Source organism: Suncus etruscus, chromosome 7 (genome assembly GCF_024139225.1).
Source record: "Suncus etruscus isolate mSunEtr1 chromosome 7, mSunEtr1.pri.cur, whole genome shotgun sequence".
Taxonomy (NCBI): domain Eukaryota; kingdom Metazoa; phylum Chordata; class Mammalia; order Eulipotyphla; family Soricidae; genus Suncus; species Suncus etruscus.
The window spans coordinates 68,371,058-68,388,920 of NC_064854.1; the positions used below are offsets into that span (position 1 = coordinate 68,371,058).

Consider the following 17,863-nt stretch of genomic DNA (forward strand, 5'->3'; position numbering starts at 1 on the left):
AGGTCAGAGGGATGGTTGAGAGGCCTGTGGCACTGCATGGTCTTCCGAGCATTGCATTGAACCTTTGGGACCCAAGTAGTAGAAAGATTATGAGTGTTATTCCTCTTCCGAAACCCCTATTGATCTACTTGGTAACTGGCATAAAATTGCATTAAATATAACTTAAGTTTTCTCTCCTGCCATTATTCCAAAGTCCTTGACTTTAACTGCCTCAAATAGAAACTGCTATTCCATATAGAATACTATGACATCCAATGAATCTCCAGTGAAAAGTTTTGTAAAAGTTTTGCCTTGGTCTTGTAAACAAAAACTGAGGGTTTTTCCCAGATCTGGAAATTGTCATTTGGCTATTGCAACAAAAGAGAAACTCCTGGAAAATAGTTAATCAAGTTTATCTGTGTATATGAAATATTCTGGATGTAGGTATGCCCCAACATTGCTTACATGCATGCTATGGTTAATTCCAGAAGTTAGCTTGATAGTATCATCTAAAGAACTGTGAGGAGAAGGTACTCTCTAAAACAAAATCCCAAGGTTCAAGTACAGTAATATTTCAAAGTACAGGAATTCCATTTTGATTTCTTTTTAAGAATAATAGTCCTTCAATCGCAACTGAATGGGTCTTTGGAAACATAATGAAATGCTCCATCCGAGGAGCAGCATAATGACCAAGATCACCAACTACAGAAGATGGATTAAAACTACACTGAAGAAGCAGAACTGCTAAAACCACAAAGAAAGACTTTATCATAAGCTCCATTCCTTGAGCTGTACAGATACCAAGATCTCTAGATACAGAGGTCTGATTTTACCATACATGACGAAGCAGAAGTCTTCCATACACCACAAAAGCACTGAGGGGAGAGTAAATGATCATGCAAGGAGTCTATAGTTAATCCCATGACAGTATACTTCAGGGGTGGAGAAACCCTGTATCTTCAAGGCCAAGGGAGTTCCATCTATAATATCCCCAATAGTTATTGTGCTTATGTAGAGGGAAAAAGAAAAAAAGCACAAAATAATCACTTTATCCCCATACATATTTATTGATTGATTGATTTTTTTTCACTTCTTTATTTTGGTGTAGATATTTTTTTTTTTTTTGGTTTTTGGGCCACACCCAGCAGTGCTCAGGGGTTACTCCTGGCTGTCTGCTCAGAAATAGCTCCTGGCAGGCACGGGGGACCATATGGGACACCGGGATTCGAACCAACCACCTTTGGTCCTGGATCGGCTGCTTGCAAGGCAAACGCTGCTGTGCTATCTCTCCGGGCCCATATTTTGGTGTAGATATTGAAGTTGATGTCTCCAATTTTATTTTATCTTTCTCTTTCTTTTTGCACTCCAGCATGGTTTGATTTCAGGACCAAGACAATTATTTTGTGATGCTTGTCTTTATTGCTGTAGTGCTCACTGGATATTTAATTTGATATTTCTTTCTGTATTGTTGTGGTGTTTCAATTACCTTTTTCATGTCTTCTCTCAAACTGAGGTTGAAAACCTCTAGAAGGACTCCACCCATTTTCAGCTTATTTGACTTTTTTTATTTTTATTTATTTTTTTACCCCATTGTATTGCTTTTCTTTCCTTCAAACTAAACCACATAACTCAAACTATCTAGCTCCGCCTCTCAAATAGAGGGGGAAACAAGGGAGGGTACCAGGACCAAACAGATATATGATCACTAATAGTAAGCTAGACAAGGAGGGGACCACCTACTCTAGCAGCCTGGGAGGTGATGGTGGGGGATATGGGTTGCAGGAAGGGAATGGGGATGGAAGGAGGGAAAATTCAGTGATGGGTATTCCCCTGATTCAATGTTAATATGTACCTAAAATACTACTGTGAAAGATATGTAAGCCAATATGATCAAAATAAAAATTAAAAAAAGAAAGAATAATAATCCTTAAGCAGAATTTTAATAAATTCTTTTAAAATTCTAAAATTCCTTTCTGCTATGACAATTATACCTTTTCTATTTAATTCCCATTAAAATATGCTTAAAGTAGCATAAAACATATTTTAGAATCTGAAACTTTTCCAGTATAAAGGCTAATAATTTGTATTTTAAGGCTATAGTTACATTTTATTAATGACTACATGAATATCTTCAATAGAACTACATTATCACTTACTATTATAATTTCATACATTGATTCCATATATAGTTTATGAACTACTAATATAGGATCAAGATATAGAAAACAGCCATAGACACCTGTTAGTACAAACACACAAAAGTACAAACACACAAGCTTCTGGAATGGGTAAGACACTTGCCTTGTATGTGACTGACTGCGATCTATTCCCAGCATCCTATATGGTATACCAGCCCCTTCTGTAGTGATCCCTGAGGTCAGAGCCAAGAATAAGCCCTAAATATGACCATGTGTAGCCTCAAGACAAAAAAAAAATACAAAAGAACATTTTAAAACTTAAAGCCTTTATTAAAAATAGGGCCTGGAGAGATAGCACAGTGGTGTTTGCCTTGCAAATAGCCGATCCAGGACCAAAGGTGGTTGGTTCGAATCCCGGTGTCCCATATGGTACCCCGTGCCTGCCAGGAGCTATTTCTGAGCAGACAGCCAGGAGTAACCCCTGAGATCGCCAGGTGTGACCCAAAACGAAAAAAAATTATTAAGGAGTAGGAACAAGGAAATATGTTTCATTATTAAGCCAGAAAAATGGGCTTAGAGGAAATAGATGAATATGTATTTTGAAAAGTCACAAAATTAACTCTATTAAAGTTGAGACACATTTATAAAGAAAGACTGAAAAAAAATTCCTATCATTTTTGTAAAACAAAATGAAATATTATTTGGTATAGTTATTAGCAAATATTACAGAAAAAGACTAGGAGGTAAATATTAAAATACTAATTTGGAGTCCTACATTCTTGGTTACAATTACTAAACTGTTGTTTATACCATAAAAGTAGCATAAGTAATAGAAAAAAAGCATGCTTTGTTTCAATACAACTTATTAGCAAAATAGACATTAACCTTCCCAACACCAATTTGTCAACTCCTGATTCTGTGCACATTTCATCTTAAGGTATAATGGTTTAAACATCTAAGTCACTATGAAACATGCAAAAATACGGTCTGCAGAGATAGTAAAGTATAAAAAGGCACTTGCCTTGGATACAGATGACATGGTTTCAATCTAAGACAACCCATCTGAACAAACACCACCAAGAATAATTCCTGTCAGTGAGACCAGCAGGAGCTACCATAAGCATGGCCAGAATTTGCATTTTAAAAGCTCCATTTGGAATTGAACTTGAGGTACTTGAATCCAGATGCATCTGCCTGTTAGTTTGGGGTGGGAAAAGCCACAGATTGAATTCAGCTGAGGTGTGAGAGACCAACAAGAGTGGAACCACTCTGCTTCCCTCTGTGTGTTTCTTACAGTCAAAGAGGTGTGCCACAACACATAATAGCAGTACCATATAACAAAGTTCACAATGGGAAAAATATGTATGACCCCATCACACCTTACGACTGAAGATGCTAGTTCTGTAGACCCAACCAACAACAGCCACTTACATAACATCTTTGATCAGTACCTTAGAGAGGAAATTTTTGAATGTTCAAAAAACTTAAACAATGGAACAGGTGGCCCATAAGACCCAAATAGAAATATCAGGACTGAAAAACCTGTAGCTGAAGTGAAAACCTCACTGCAAATCCTCACCAGCTGAGTAACAGCTACTAAGGACAGAGTCAGTGCTAGAAGATGAGCTGTATAACACCTCCATACAAAAGAAGACACTGGAAAAAAATCCTCAAAGAAAGAGAACAAACAATAGAAACAACATAAGAATCACAGAGTTCCAGACAGCCAAAACAAAACAAAACAAAACAAAACGAAACAAAACACAAAGGTCATAGGGAAATGGAAAATATACCCTACTCATAGATTGGGAGGATTAATTTGAGTAAATTGGCAATACTTCCCAAAGAATTATATAAATTTAATGTAATCCCTCTAAAGATACACATGACCTTTTTTACTTTTTTTAAATTTTGGCCACACCCTGTGATGCTCAGGGGTTACCCCTGGCTATGCGCTCAAAAATAACTCCAGGTTTGGGGACCATATAGGAAGGTGGGGGATAGAACCACGATCCATCCTGGACCATCCTGGTCCGTCCTGGGTCAGCTGCATGCAAGGCAAATGCCCTACCACTGTGCCATTGCTCCAGCCCCCACATGACATTTTTTAATATAATTTTTATTTTGATCATAGTGGCTTACATATTGTTGACAATAATATTTTAGGTACATATTTACATAATCAGGGGGGATTCCCATCACCAAATTGTCCTCCCTACACCTCCGTTTTTGTCCTACCTCCCATATCCTCTTCCCTCACCCCAAGGGTTGCTAGAATATGTGATCCCCTCTGTATCTAGCCTACTACTTGGTAGTCTTGCACCTGTTTGGTCCTGGTGCCTCCCTTATTTCCCCCTCTAACTGGGGGGTAGGACAAGCTAGTTCAAGTTACGTGGTTTTGTTTGAAGGAGAGAAAAGTAATAAACTGGGGTAAAAGTCCAATACGCCGAAAATAAGCGGAATTCTTCTAGAGGCTCTCATCATCGGTTTGAGAGACGAAGGAGAGAAAAAAGGTGAAACACTCCACCAGTACAAAAAGAAGTGCCAAATATCCAGTGAGGACTCCAACAATAACGATAAGCACCAAAAAAAAAAAAAAAAAAAAAAAAAAAAACAAAAAAAAAAAAAAAAAACAACAAAAACAAAAACAAAAAACAAAAAAAAACAAAAAAAAAAAAAAAAAAAAAACGCCATGGTCTTGATATAAGAAACACAAATCAGATACTCTTGAAATTCATTTGGAAGAGTAAATGTCCACAAATAGCTAAAGAAATCCTTAGGGAAAAAAATGGTGACAGGCATCTTTTACCCAACATTAAATTGTACTATAAAAAATAATAAAACCAGCATGCTATTAGCACAAAGAAAGACCCTAAATCAGTGGAATATACATGAGTATTCAGAAACTCACTACCAGACATATAAGTAAATAGTCTTTGATAAAGAAGTAAGAAACACAAAATGGAACAAAACAAGTGGTTTTGGGATGACTGGTCAACCACAGGTAAAAAAAGCAAACTCAGATCTTTCTTTTTTTTTTTTTTTTTTTTTTTTTTAGTTTTTGGGTCACACCTGGCAGTGCTCAGGAGATACTCCTGGCTCTACGCTCAGAAATTGCTCCTGGCAGGCTCGGGGGACCATATGGATGCCGGGATTCGAACCACCGTCCTTCTGCATGCAAGGCAAACACACTACCTCCATGCTATCTCTCGGTTCCCCAGACCTTTCTTAACACCATACAAAAGGTTCAAATAAAAATTGATTAAAAACCTTCATATCAGAACTAAAACTGTAAGGTATATAGGCAAAAGCCTAAAGATCGGATAGTCAAGGGTGAAACACCAATGTCCAAGAAAATTGAAGCACATATAATCAAGTGGGACTATATTAAACTGAGAATTGTATGGTAGTACAGGAAATATATAACTACAAAACCTTTCTTTGAAACTTATTTGTGCATTTAAATTCTATAATTAATAACATATTCTTATTGATTAGTACACTTGACAAAATAGATAATCAAAATTCTCAAATTATTTTATAGAAAAATGGATATATATAACATAATGCTATCAAAAACACTGATCTTGGTTTTTTTCTGGATGAAATGTCTTCAATTATTTTAATACTTAATAACCCTACATAATAACCATTGTATTACCTTAATATTTGTTTGCTTTATTCAAGAAGCTCTAAGGTTTTAGTCGTAGACAACTTGTTTGGGAGAATAATGAAACACATTTGAAAAATTATCATAAAATGCTAAATATTTTAAATGTGTACAAAGTTATAAAATAAGACTCCAATATGAAAATTACTAAAGCTTTTCTTAGCAATAAGTACTTGTTCATTTGTAAGGTACACAAAATAATCCTGAGTGACTGGCAAAACTAAATTTATAAAATCTCTGAACAGCACCTTACATTATATATTTTGTTTTTTTTTTCTCACTTTTGATCCTCAAGATAAAATATAGCTCCAACTTTTTTTAATCAAAATTTTACATAGCATTCTACAATCTGTATTTACTTTGAAATGTGTATTATTGCTGTAAAATGATGCACGTGAGCTGCAAACATTAAGTATGGTCTGTGTTTCAATTCTCAAGCTTCGCTTGAAATACACAGAACAGTGCACCATTCAGCACTCTGATGCTAGTGACATCAAATTGAAAACTCCATGGTCAGAGTCCATAGAGTTCTCAGGATTCTAAATGAATTAAGAGTGTCCCCAAAATCTGAGGTATTTTCATTAGGCAGAGCATCAAGTACTAAATATAACTAAATGTTTTACAAACCAGATAGGGAGAATTGATCACTGAATTCCCAATGTCTCAACCTATTGTTGAAAAACAATCACACTAACCTTAACATTAAAGCATAATTAAAAAAATTATTTAAACCACTGCGGTTTACAAAATTATTCATGTTGGGTTTTAAACATACAATGTATCATGATCAATCCCACCAATATTAACTTTTATTGTTGACTTTATTAAATAAGTTTGTGGGGTTGCTGCTTAGTGGAACAATTGTATTAGTAAAAATGTATTGACTATTTTTGTAAAGTTATTCTTATTTCAAATGTAATTAGATTATAGGTAAATAGTAAATAATACACACATTTTTCAAAAGGAACTAAATGTAACTGTAAATTTCTATGATTTAGATAAAATTTTATGGAGTACTCTTCTTTTAATATACAACTACTCTTTGCAAGCTGAATGATAACCAATAATCATTAAACTTTAATAATAATTTGTTAATCTAGATGTATTTGAGTTATTTTGTCACTAAATGCGAAGTAATATGCTATTTATAAATGTGATCATGCTATATTTCCTTTGAAATAAATTTGAATTGGCCTCTGCAATCCTTATGGGAAATTATTGAAATTTAAGAAATATGATTGTACAGCTTGAAAGCAAGTACCCCCTTCGTTGGACTTGCGTTCACTACTTTGAAATCATTTAAATGCCACTTAAAGAGTGAGAATGGATAAGAGGAAAAATATTCTTGTAAATAATTTAATTTATTTGTTTGTTTGTTTGTTTGTTTGTTTGTTTTTGGGCTACACCCGTTTGATGCTCAGGGGTTACTGCTGGCTAAGCGCTCAGAAATTGCCCCTGGCTTTGGGGGACCATATGGGACGCCAGGGGATTGAACCATGGTCCTTCCTTGGCTAGCGCTTGCAAGGCAGACACCTTACCTCTAGCACCACCTCGCCGGCCCCTTATTTATTTTTTTAAAGAAAGTATTTAGTAAAACAGAAACAGAAGGGATTAAAGATTACTGGGTAAAAATATCGAAATTTACAGCTGAGAAAGATTAGGCCAATGCTTTAAATTTTTACATTAATATTTAATCTGGTTGTGATACTTATGCTCTCTATTTCAGCTTTTTATATAAACCCTATCATTCTTCACCAGGATACTCATTTGGGTTTGCATAAAGGAAATCAAAATTACTGCTTCATGAGATTTTCTTGGTGTTCTCAAATTTAGTATTGATGCTTATTAAAATGCAATTTCTTGGACTATCCTAAAGCTCTGATAATAGTAGGTATGAATTCTTGAAGAATATGTATTTATAAGATTTAAACTCCTGATCATGATATGGTAAAAACTCATAAAGTTTATTTAAATTAGAAAAATAGACATTTTCATACTTTCATAAACCATATTTAACAAAATTGATCATTGCACATAACTAAATTTTAAAAATTATAAATGAAAGAATGTTGGTAATACTAGTATGACCATTAAAAATTTTTTAACAGGGGCTTAGGAGGGATATCATGGACATTTCATCAAAGATGAAGACACACCAAATCGTAAATGTAAACATCATTGTAAGCACATGACATTAAATATCATAGAATTTAAAAGTAATGAAAGGCAAACATTATATTATATATATTTAATATGATATAGTCCATTTAATATTGATATAGTCCATTAGTTAAAACATAATTTTATTAATTATATGTAAGACTGTTTAGGTTTTAAAAGCTTTCATAGGGGATTGGGAGAGATGATTTTGAATAGATGGTGCAAAGAATAATTGTAAGGCATTGAAACTAATCTGTAAGATTAATGTGTATAAAATCATTATATATTTGCTTAACTTACACAATGTGTAATATTAAATATGATCACTAATTTAATTTAAATTTTTGAGTAAAACTAAAAGATTTGTGATGATAATGATATGATATTCCAGATTAAGGAACAGTAATAATTGGGCTTTATAGTGGCAAATGCAAATTATAGAGGAGACTGTGTATAGATGAACAGAGAGCTAATGAGAAATCTGTAAAATTGTCACAATTTTGATAAGATTTTGAAACATCTAAAAATTAAAGCCTACAAAAATTTACTATCAAAGTTTTATGTTACATTATCATAAATAAAAGACACTGAATTATTAGTTTTAAATTTTTAGTACGAAATGTGCAGTAAAAAAGTTTTGTTTTGTTTTTGTCTAAAATTTTCTTTAAGTAGCTTTGCACGTGGCCACCCTGGGTTCAATCCCATGGAGCCTGGAGTTGGCAAGGAATAATTCTTGTGTGCAGAGCCAGGAGTAAACCTTAAGTAATGCAAGGTAGGGCCCCAAAACCAAACCCCCAGCTCCCATAAAAAAAAAAAAATCATCTTTTAAGTGTACTTTTTTACTTACTGCACATGTCCAGCAGATGGCAATAAAGATTTTCATTTTTACATTGAAATTGTTCAGTTACTTAAATTTTCTTTCAACATGTAAGGTGTAAAAGAAAATCAGCAGGGGGTGTAGCTTATTAGAAAATAAATCTGTTTTCAGTTGTGGCTGAAAATGAACAAGAGAAGCTTATCAAGTGTTGCAATTTCAGTTCTTTTGTAAAACACCCTCATCATATATGCCCTTTCACAAATTATGTATTAAACATTTTGCTGTATATTTTTCTTTCCGGTCCTCTATTTAGTATTGTTAAAATGCAGTTCATACAATCAGCATCCCACAGTGTTCTGAAAGCATTGAGAGATGACACTTAGGAAAACATAAGTGCATAGCCAATGATTAGCTATTAGTGTTTTATAGCTTGTTCCTCAGTCAAGCATTTATTTTAATTTTGTTTTCAATTTACCACAGGAGTCCACTCCTTAGTAAGCATTAAATGAAGACTACTCAGGATACTGAGGCTCACAAGAACACATTTAAATTTTTACTTCATTATTTCCTAAGACAGATCTTTATTCTGCCCCTGAATGTTTGAGTAATTTTAAGTACAAAAGTTTTGAGTCCAGAAATGTTTCTAGAGTATGTAGCAATATCACCGCTTTCCAATATTCTGAATACATCATAGGTCTGAAAGGAAAAACCTGGCACTAGAGGGAGCTATTTGAATACTCTAACTAATAGATTATCTTCACAAGAGAGAATTCTTTTTTTTTAATATAATTTTTATTTTAATTGTAGTGGCTTACATATCGTTCACAGTAATATTCCAGGTACATATTTACATTGAATCAGGGGAATTCCCACCACTGAATTGTCCTCGCACATTTGCTCCCATCCTGCCTCCCATATCCTCCACTCTCCCCCAAGGGGCTGTAGAGTGTGTGGTCCCTTCTGTGTCTAGTTTATTATTTAGTGGTCTTATAACTGTTTGGTCTTGGTGCCTCCATTACTGCCCCCTCTAATTGGGAGGTGGGACTAGAAAGTTCAAGTTATGTGGTTTTGTTTGAGGAAGAGAAAAGTAATATAATGGAGGTAAAAATCGACTACACCGACTATGAGCAGAGTCATTCTAGAGGCTCTCATCCTTGGTTTGAGGGACAAAGGGGAAAAAAAGAAGGTGAAACACCACAATAGTTCAAAAAGAGGAATCAAAAAAGATATCCAGTGAGCACTGCAGCAATAAAAATATGCACCACATAGTTGCCATGGTTGTGAGATAGGAAATATGACAAGGCGCAAAAAGGAAGAAGAGAAAAGAAGAAAAGTAAATATATAAATAAAAAAATGGACAACTACTTCAATATCTACCCCAAAACAAAGAAATCGACAAAAACTAGATAAAAAAATAAATAAATAAAAAAGGATTATTTAGTGTTTTTGTCTCTTCCCCCTCCCTGCAAGCACCCTACCCATTGTACTATTGCCTTCATTCCAAATAACTTATATTTGTACAAGATTTAAAGAAGTGCTAGACAAGTAACTTGTAAGCATCTTATAAAATATTGACTATTTTTATAATGTAGAGAAAGAATAATGAGGAACAAATAAAACCACTTGTTATATTCCATCATGTGATACTACTTAATGCACTTCAATTCATTAAGTAGGGATTAAGATTATAAAAAAAAGAAAAAATACTGTCCTAAGTTCAAATAGCTATAACTTTGAGAAGTGAGACTTTAAATTATGAATACAATGAACAATTTCAGGGTCAGAAACTGCTTCCAGTTGCTATTCTCCTCAGTGAATGTTTATGTTTCAAAACATTTTGATTATAACATACCATTTTTAAAAGGTCATGGTCATTTATGTATGCTTTGGTTACTTTTGAAGTCTTAGGTGCAGTTATGAAAAATGTCTTGAAGAGATAAGCATGACAATTCTCCAGTACAAGCTACATATTTAGCAATGGTCTGTCTTAATGATGAAGTAAATAAATATTATATTAACTTCTAGAGTGCATATTCTCAAGCCACTGAAAAATACCACACAAATGAAAAAGAATCTACAAAAATAAATGCCTTTAGTCACAGCAAATTTAGATGAATATACTTTCATGACCTACTTTCACAAATTGCACTGAATTGACCTTAGATGTGAGATTAAGGTTTAGTCTGTGTCATGAGATATGTGACAATGTGGTTCTGAAAATTGTATTAATGCCTCTCAGTATCAGGAGCCAATGGAAAGATCGGACAATCTCTTGATCCATGTCTTCCTCCAACTATAAAAAACTGGCAATTTGGTGTAATATAGAATGAAAAAATCTTCAGATTCTCCTATGCTTATTTTTATAGACAAGATTTGGTATTTAAATGCTGATAGGGTATTGAGTTTCCATTACAATAAGCTAATAATGAGAAAGCATTGTTCTCCTTTCTTTTTAAAGTTTCTTTTTAATGTGTTTCTTTAAAACTTTGTTCTTCCAGGGCCAAGGAAAGATTTTCTCTCCAAGATCTAATATTAAAAATTATTGTAGTCTAATCAAACTGATTTGTCTTTAAGATAGGCAACTCAATAAACCATTGACTGGGCCCCATAAATAATAAGTTGGCATGAATTTTACACCCTTAAATAGGTTTGGTCTTTGACTTATGTCAACACTGTTACAGAAGAAGAAAATTCAAGATGTAAGCAGATGAAATCTCTTTTGAGAAGTGTTGCATGTAGGAAAATAGGGAAACACCAGGTTTGGGGAAATAATAAAAGTAACAATGAGGGGCAGAGAGATAGCATGGAAATAAAGCATTTGCCTTTCATGCAGAAGGATGGTGGTTTGAATCCCGGCACCCATATGGTCCCCTGTGCCTGCAAGGGATGATTTCTGAGCCTAGAGCCAGGAGTAATCCCTGTGCACTGCTGGGTGTGACCCCACCCCCCAAAAAAGTAACAGTGAATTATCCAGCTCTAAGGCACAGTCTTGAGGAATACATCCTGTTGTAATGAAAATACTGAGCTCATTGAAGGTGGAAAAAAAAAAAAAAGAGAAGGGCTAATCCCAAAGGAAAAAAGGAGCCACAGGAGATTATAACAATTGCATTAAGTATAAGAAGGGGATTTCTACAACCTGCTCTGGGGTAGGTTCATAAGAAACTCTGACAATGAGGAAATAGCAACAACTTGATCTAGGGACAGGTTGTCCTACCTCACCAGCCAATGAGATAAAATCAGAAGATGTTCCATCCTAAAATCTCTGCAAAAACCAGTATCTTTAAGTACAGAAGACTGACTACAACAACCATCACGGCTAAGCAGAATTTGTCATGGGACCACAAGTATGTATTTGTGTGACTTCTGGTCACCTCAACTACAAAAGAGGAAGATAAGGCAGAAAAATAAGATTTCCTGCATTTTATTTGCACAGTACTCTTAAAGTCAGCTTTCATTAGGTACACTATTTTCTGAGGCCAGTCATAGTGAGTTTAAAGACAAGTGGCAAGATATAATTTTCTTCCCATTATATTCGCTAATAATGACATGTATTTTCATCCTTTAATTAAAATACATGGTTTATACTCTGGTTTCTCTTCAGATTGCATAAATCTTTCGCCTTTTACTAAAGATTTCCATGGAGAGGAACAATTCTGAGCTTTGAACCAATTTTTTGAGGCCTTGCACTAGCAAGGCTAAAAAAAAAACATGGTTAAAATGCATTTCAGGACTATCTACTAAAAAATGTAACAGATATTGTAAATAACTTAAGTTCTTTTATACACATCAAAGACATTATAAAGATGATAATTCTAATGGTTTATAATTGTAGTACTGAAAAGTTCAGAGACTTTCAGAAAGATTCTTAATTTATTGAAATCTAGTTACATACTATATCTCTCTATATTACCCAGCATTTAATCAATTCAAGACAATTTCTTTTATTCTCATCAGCTACTGCCTAGAAATAATCAAGTCTATTTTTAAGACTTGCCATATTATGTTATTTTTAGAAACTAAAAATGTGTCATAATCAGTTTTCACTAATCAGAGTGCACACAAAGCTAGATATAGTCTACTTTACTTTTCATAATATTGCATTATCTATAAGAAACTTTGAATAATATTAAGGTACTTTGAACTGCATTTAACTCAGTAAATTATGCTAGAACTCTGGACAGAATATCTTGATGCTTTTGTCAGTGTAATGACTCCAGAAAATTAAGCATGTTCTAATTACAACTCAAAATGTGACAAATTTTCTAACAACTCTCAAAAATGAATGCTTAGTGAAACCTGACTTATGATTATATTATGCATTATTCTATTTTTGCTACTTCTCTTCAGTTTTATAAAAAATTAATCTCTAACAAATGAACTTACACTGGATCCCATGCTCTCTTGTCCAACACAGTAACTAATGCATCAAGATTTATAGAAGAGGCTATCAGTCAAGATGTAGAGTTCAATTGACCTGGAAGCTATTCAGTCAACAGACAATTTATCAATCCTGATAAAGAAATACATTCCTCTTTTTTCTCTGTAAGTTGTTTGAGTCTTGAATCTTCATAGGGTTAAATCTAGTTCTTTATTTGGGGGGGGGGTGGCCCATACCTAGCAGCACTCAGGGTTTACTCCTGGCTCTATTCTCAGGCAGGCTTAAGGTACTATGTAAAATTCTGGGGATCAAACCCGGGTTGGTCCTGGGTTGGCAGCATGCAAGGCAAATGTCCCTCCACTGTGCTTTGGCCCCTAAATTTAGTTCTATAATTGAAAATACTCTAAGTACTCAAAGTAAAATTCTTATGATATCATCATATGAAATTTTGAATACTAAGAATGAACAGTGAATAATTATTCATTGATTATGTATGAATGAGGGCCTTAAGAGATAGCATACTGGGTAGCGAACTTTCCTTGCATATGTCCTACCTAAGCTTGATCTCCAAGCCCATTCTGAAGTGATGTTTCTTGCATAGTCATAAGTAATCACTGAGCACTGCCGGGTGTGGTTCCAAAATAAAAATAGCTAAAATGGGGGAGTCAAGGAAGGATTGACTGATAAAGTAGAAGCTGAAGAGACCTGAAGGAGGAGAGGGAACCAAGTTCAAAAGAGTAAACTTGGCTCCTGAAAGAATGAACAGTGGTCAGATAAAGTCTGCCAATGGAATTGGAGAGGAAAAGAGCCAAGGCAGAGGAAGTGGAATGGGTTACTAAGGTCACATAATATAAGAAAAGAAGACACTTATGGACCCTGGTCAGCATTCGGGACCATGGTTTCTGTGTGGTGATTGTCTTTATTGCTGAAGTGCTTTCTGGGTTTTTATTTTTTTTTGGAGGGGGGACTTATTTTGTTTTGTATTATTTTTATGTTGTCCTTTCTTTTTCCCTTTCTTTTCTTAAACTGATTTTTATAGTCTCTAGAAGGACTCCATGTTTTGCTTGTTTGATTTTTTGCCCCCCCCCTTTTCTTTTCTTTTTTTCTTACCTGCAAACAGAACCACATAAGTTGAACCATCTTGTTCTGCCTCACAAATTGAGGGGGAAATAATGGAGTGCACCAAGACCAGTCATATGAACATTGAGTAGAAATTAAAAATGATCAGATTAAACACCAAATCTAAAGCCAACTACAACAGAATTGATTCCCAATCTACAACATGCTACACACAGAAGGGACCACTTACACTAGCAGCCCTGGGGGTAAAGGAGGGGCGATATGGGAGGCATGCTGGGAATGGGTGGAGGGAGGACAACACTGGTGGTGGGAATGCCCCTAATTCAATGTCACTATGCATGTAAAATACTATTGTGAAAGGTTTGTAATCCACTTTGGTCAAAATAAAAATTATTAATAAAAAAGCTGTGTTCTGTCTCTTTAAGGAGGAAGATGTCAGTTACCAGAAGCCTGCCCCTTGTGATACCCTCAAGGTGATGGTTGCCACAGACAGCATATAGTTCACTGGGCTGAAGAGCTGGGGTGGGGTGGGGGGCAGGCTAATCTACCACTTTGCTGGATAGCTGCTGCCTGATTGCTGAAGAAACTGTTTACTGGACTCCAGGAGGAGTGAGTCTTATTCCATTTTCTATTTCATGCTGTATATTTTCTCTGAATATGAAAGAGTTATTACCATCAAACTGAATAAAGAGTGGGGTGCTTTCTATGGCTAATGTCACTGAATGGAACAGTCTCTGAAGGAATTACTATATAATCACAAGTTGTCACAGTTTATGACATATGATCTCACAGTTTAAATTTATTTAAATTTATTGAATGATTGACATCAGTAATGAAGGAGACATGTAGATTCTACACAACTTTCAAAATCTGGCAATTACTAAAGCTTTGAGATGGTCTGATTTAATACATTACATCCTGTTAAATGTCAGAAATTTTATTTATTTTCTATTTTCTAGTAATGGTGAGTAAGTGACATGAATACACAGAAAGCTCATGTCTTAGATCAGTCATAAATAAAGGACAAAAGAAAGGCATATTATAGCAGCTTGTTTTAATTTCCTATGCAGGAGCTCCTGAATCTAAACATCACTGACCTATGAGATAAGAGGAGTTCAGATGGGGGCAGTCAGATAGGGACATCAGGTAAGTGAAAGTTTCTTCTTAGTGACAACTGGAAATGGCTGCCATTATCACCATCAACTTTTAGGGACACATATTTTTGTGAATATAGTAATAAAAATGTTCAAAATAAAATGAAATCTGTATGAAAAGAGGCCATATAGATATTAGAAATAGGATTGTGATAGAAGAAATATAAGAAAAGTGCAACATGACTAAAGTCAAAGAGAGCAGTAACATTTCATATTAATTACTCATATCTAAAAGCTGGTGTGTACAGTATGTCTCCTGCCTAAAAATAATTTAAATAGCCTGGCTCAGAACCGCTAATTTGATTCTGTGCACATCTTGCTGCTTAACTTTCTTTGGAATCTGGAAAAAAAGGCTCTTCTAACCATATCCTCCTAGCCTTTCCATATGATTGGGTTATCAATGTCTACACCCCATATCTCCTTGAAGAATACATTAGATATAGTATTTTTTTGTATTTGAACCACACTTGGGGGGGCATTCAGAGGTTACTTGTGGATCTATGCTCAAAAATAGTTTCTGGCAGTCTCAGAGGACTATGTGGGATGCCAAGGATCAAAAATGGGTCCATTCTGGGTCTGCAAGGCAATTTCCCTACCACTGTACCACTGTGCTATCACTCAGCCCCATAGACGTAGTAAAAAACAGAGTTTTCAAATCCCAGAGATTTCTAATTTTTATTTTACTTTTAACATCCTCATAATAAACAGAAGTTCAAAGGCATAACACAAGGTATTTGAAGCATTTTAGAAATCTTCGCTAGTATCTGAGGTAAAGTCATCCTTCTATTTCCAAAACATAGTAAAGAAAATGAAAAGAAGTACTGCATCCAGTGTCCCAGTTCAGCATCTTCTAAGTAAGGATGCTCCCTCCACAGAAAAGAAAGGATTTAAATATAGACTCTGCCAGTGACCGAGAGATTTAATTCCCCTGTTATTTATTCTCTGTAAATCGATGCTAATAATTGCCTCTTAGAATTGCAGATGAAATTACTTAGTCCAATATCTGATGCATTTGACACTCATAAAACTGTTTTTTTAAACCATGTTTCCCTTTTCTGATCATATGAACTGCTTTCTATTTTAATTGCCTAGAAAATGTGTATGGAATATTTTGCCTATGTTTTCTCATAATTTCAGATCTAATATCAAGGTTTTTAATCCATTTTTATTTGACCCTTTTGGATGGTTTTAAAGAGGTCTGAATTTGCCTTTTTGCAAATTGGTTAAACAGTTATCCTCATACCATTATTGAGGAGGCTTTCCTTGTTCCACTTTGTGTTCTTACACCTTTATCAAAGATTAATTGATTATATGCATGGGGGTCAGTTTCTGAATACTCAAGTCTATACTGTTGATCTAAAGGTCTGTCTTTGCTCACATACCATGCTGTTTTAATGGCTATTACTTCATAGTACAATTTAAAGTTTAGGAAAATGATGCCTCCCGTCTTTTTTCTAAGTATTTCTTTAGCTATTTGTGTGTGTTTATTGTTTCAAATAAATTTCAGGATTGTTTGATCGACCTCTTTGAAAAGTGTCATTAATTTTTTTATAGGGGTTGCATTAAATATATACAATACTTTAGGAAGTACTGCAGTTTTATTTATGTTAATCCCCCCATCGATTCATGAGCCGGATATATTTCTCCATTTTCTTGTGTCCTGTTATTTCTAAAATCAGTATTTTGTAGGTCATTATTTACAGGTCTTTCATCACTTTATTTATTTGACTCCAAGATACTTGATTTTCTGTGGCAAATTATAAATGAGATTGTATTTTTAAATATTTCTTATCTTTCATTATTTGTATATAAAAAGGTCATGAATTTTGGCATTTTATTTTTGTAGCCTGATAGTTTACTATACAAATCTATTGTTTCTAGAAGCTTTTTTAGTGTATCTTTAGGATTTTCAGCTGCAAACATTGGCAAAACATTCCATGACATTGAAAGTACTTCAAAGAGAAAACACCACTGCCTAAGCATGTGGAAGCAAAGATAAATGGGCCTATGCTAAACTGAGAAGCTTCCGTACCTAAAATGGGAGTCAGTGACTAGGTTCCAAAACTACTCACTAACTGGAAGAAACTGTTCACCCAACACCATCCAATAAGGGATTTGTATCTAAGATATAAAAAGCATTGATGGAACTTACAACAAAAACAAATCTAACCCCATCAAAAAAAATTGGGAGAAGAAATGATGATGCAAAGAGAACAGGGATATTATGGAAGGCAAAGATTAAACTCAAAATCACAACCAGATGATGTTTTGAAGCCTTGATAACTATGGAATAAACTTTCAACTTTTTCCATAAGTGGAATTAAGACTAATATAATAAGAGGAAAACTAAAAGGAATCACTGCTTCTAGATGTGGAGAGAAGATCATTAGGCCCAGAATAAATAGTCCAGGAGAGGGCACAGGGCTGCTTGAAAGGGGACTTGTGCTGAAGTTGATTTAAATAAAAGGAAAATTGAGAATTGTAGAA

General features: G+C 34.5%; 1 protein-coding gene and 1 non-coding gene across 2 annotated transcripts in view; one reads left to right on the plus strand and one right to left on the minus strand.

Annotated features, from left to right (window-relative positions):
• The window catches only part of RIMS1 (regulating synaptic membrane exocytosis 1), a 577,010-nt gene that overhangs the window by 314,416 nt on the left and 244,731 nt on the right, over positions 1-17,863 (minus strand). The window lies entirely within an intron of this gene.
• LOC126014977 (U5 spliceosomal RNA) lies at positions 12,346-12,461 on the plus strand. The gene has a single exon (XR_007497891.1). It is a non-coding gene; the product is annotated as a U5 spliceosomal RNA (small nuclear RNA).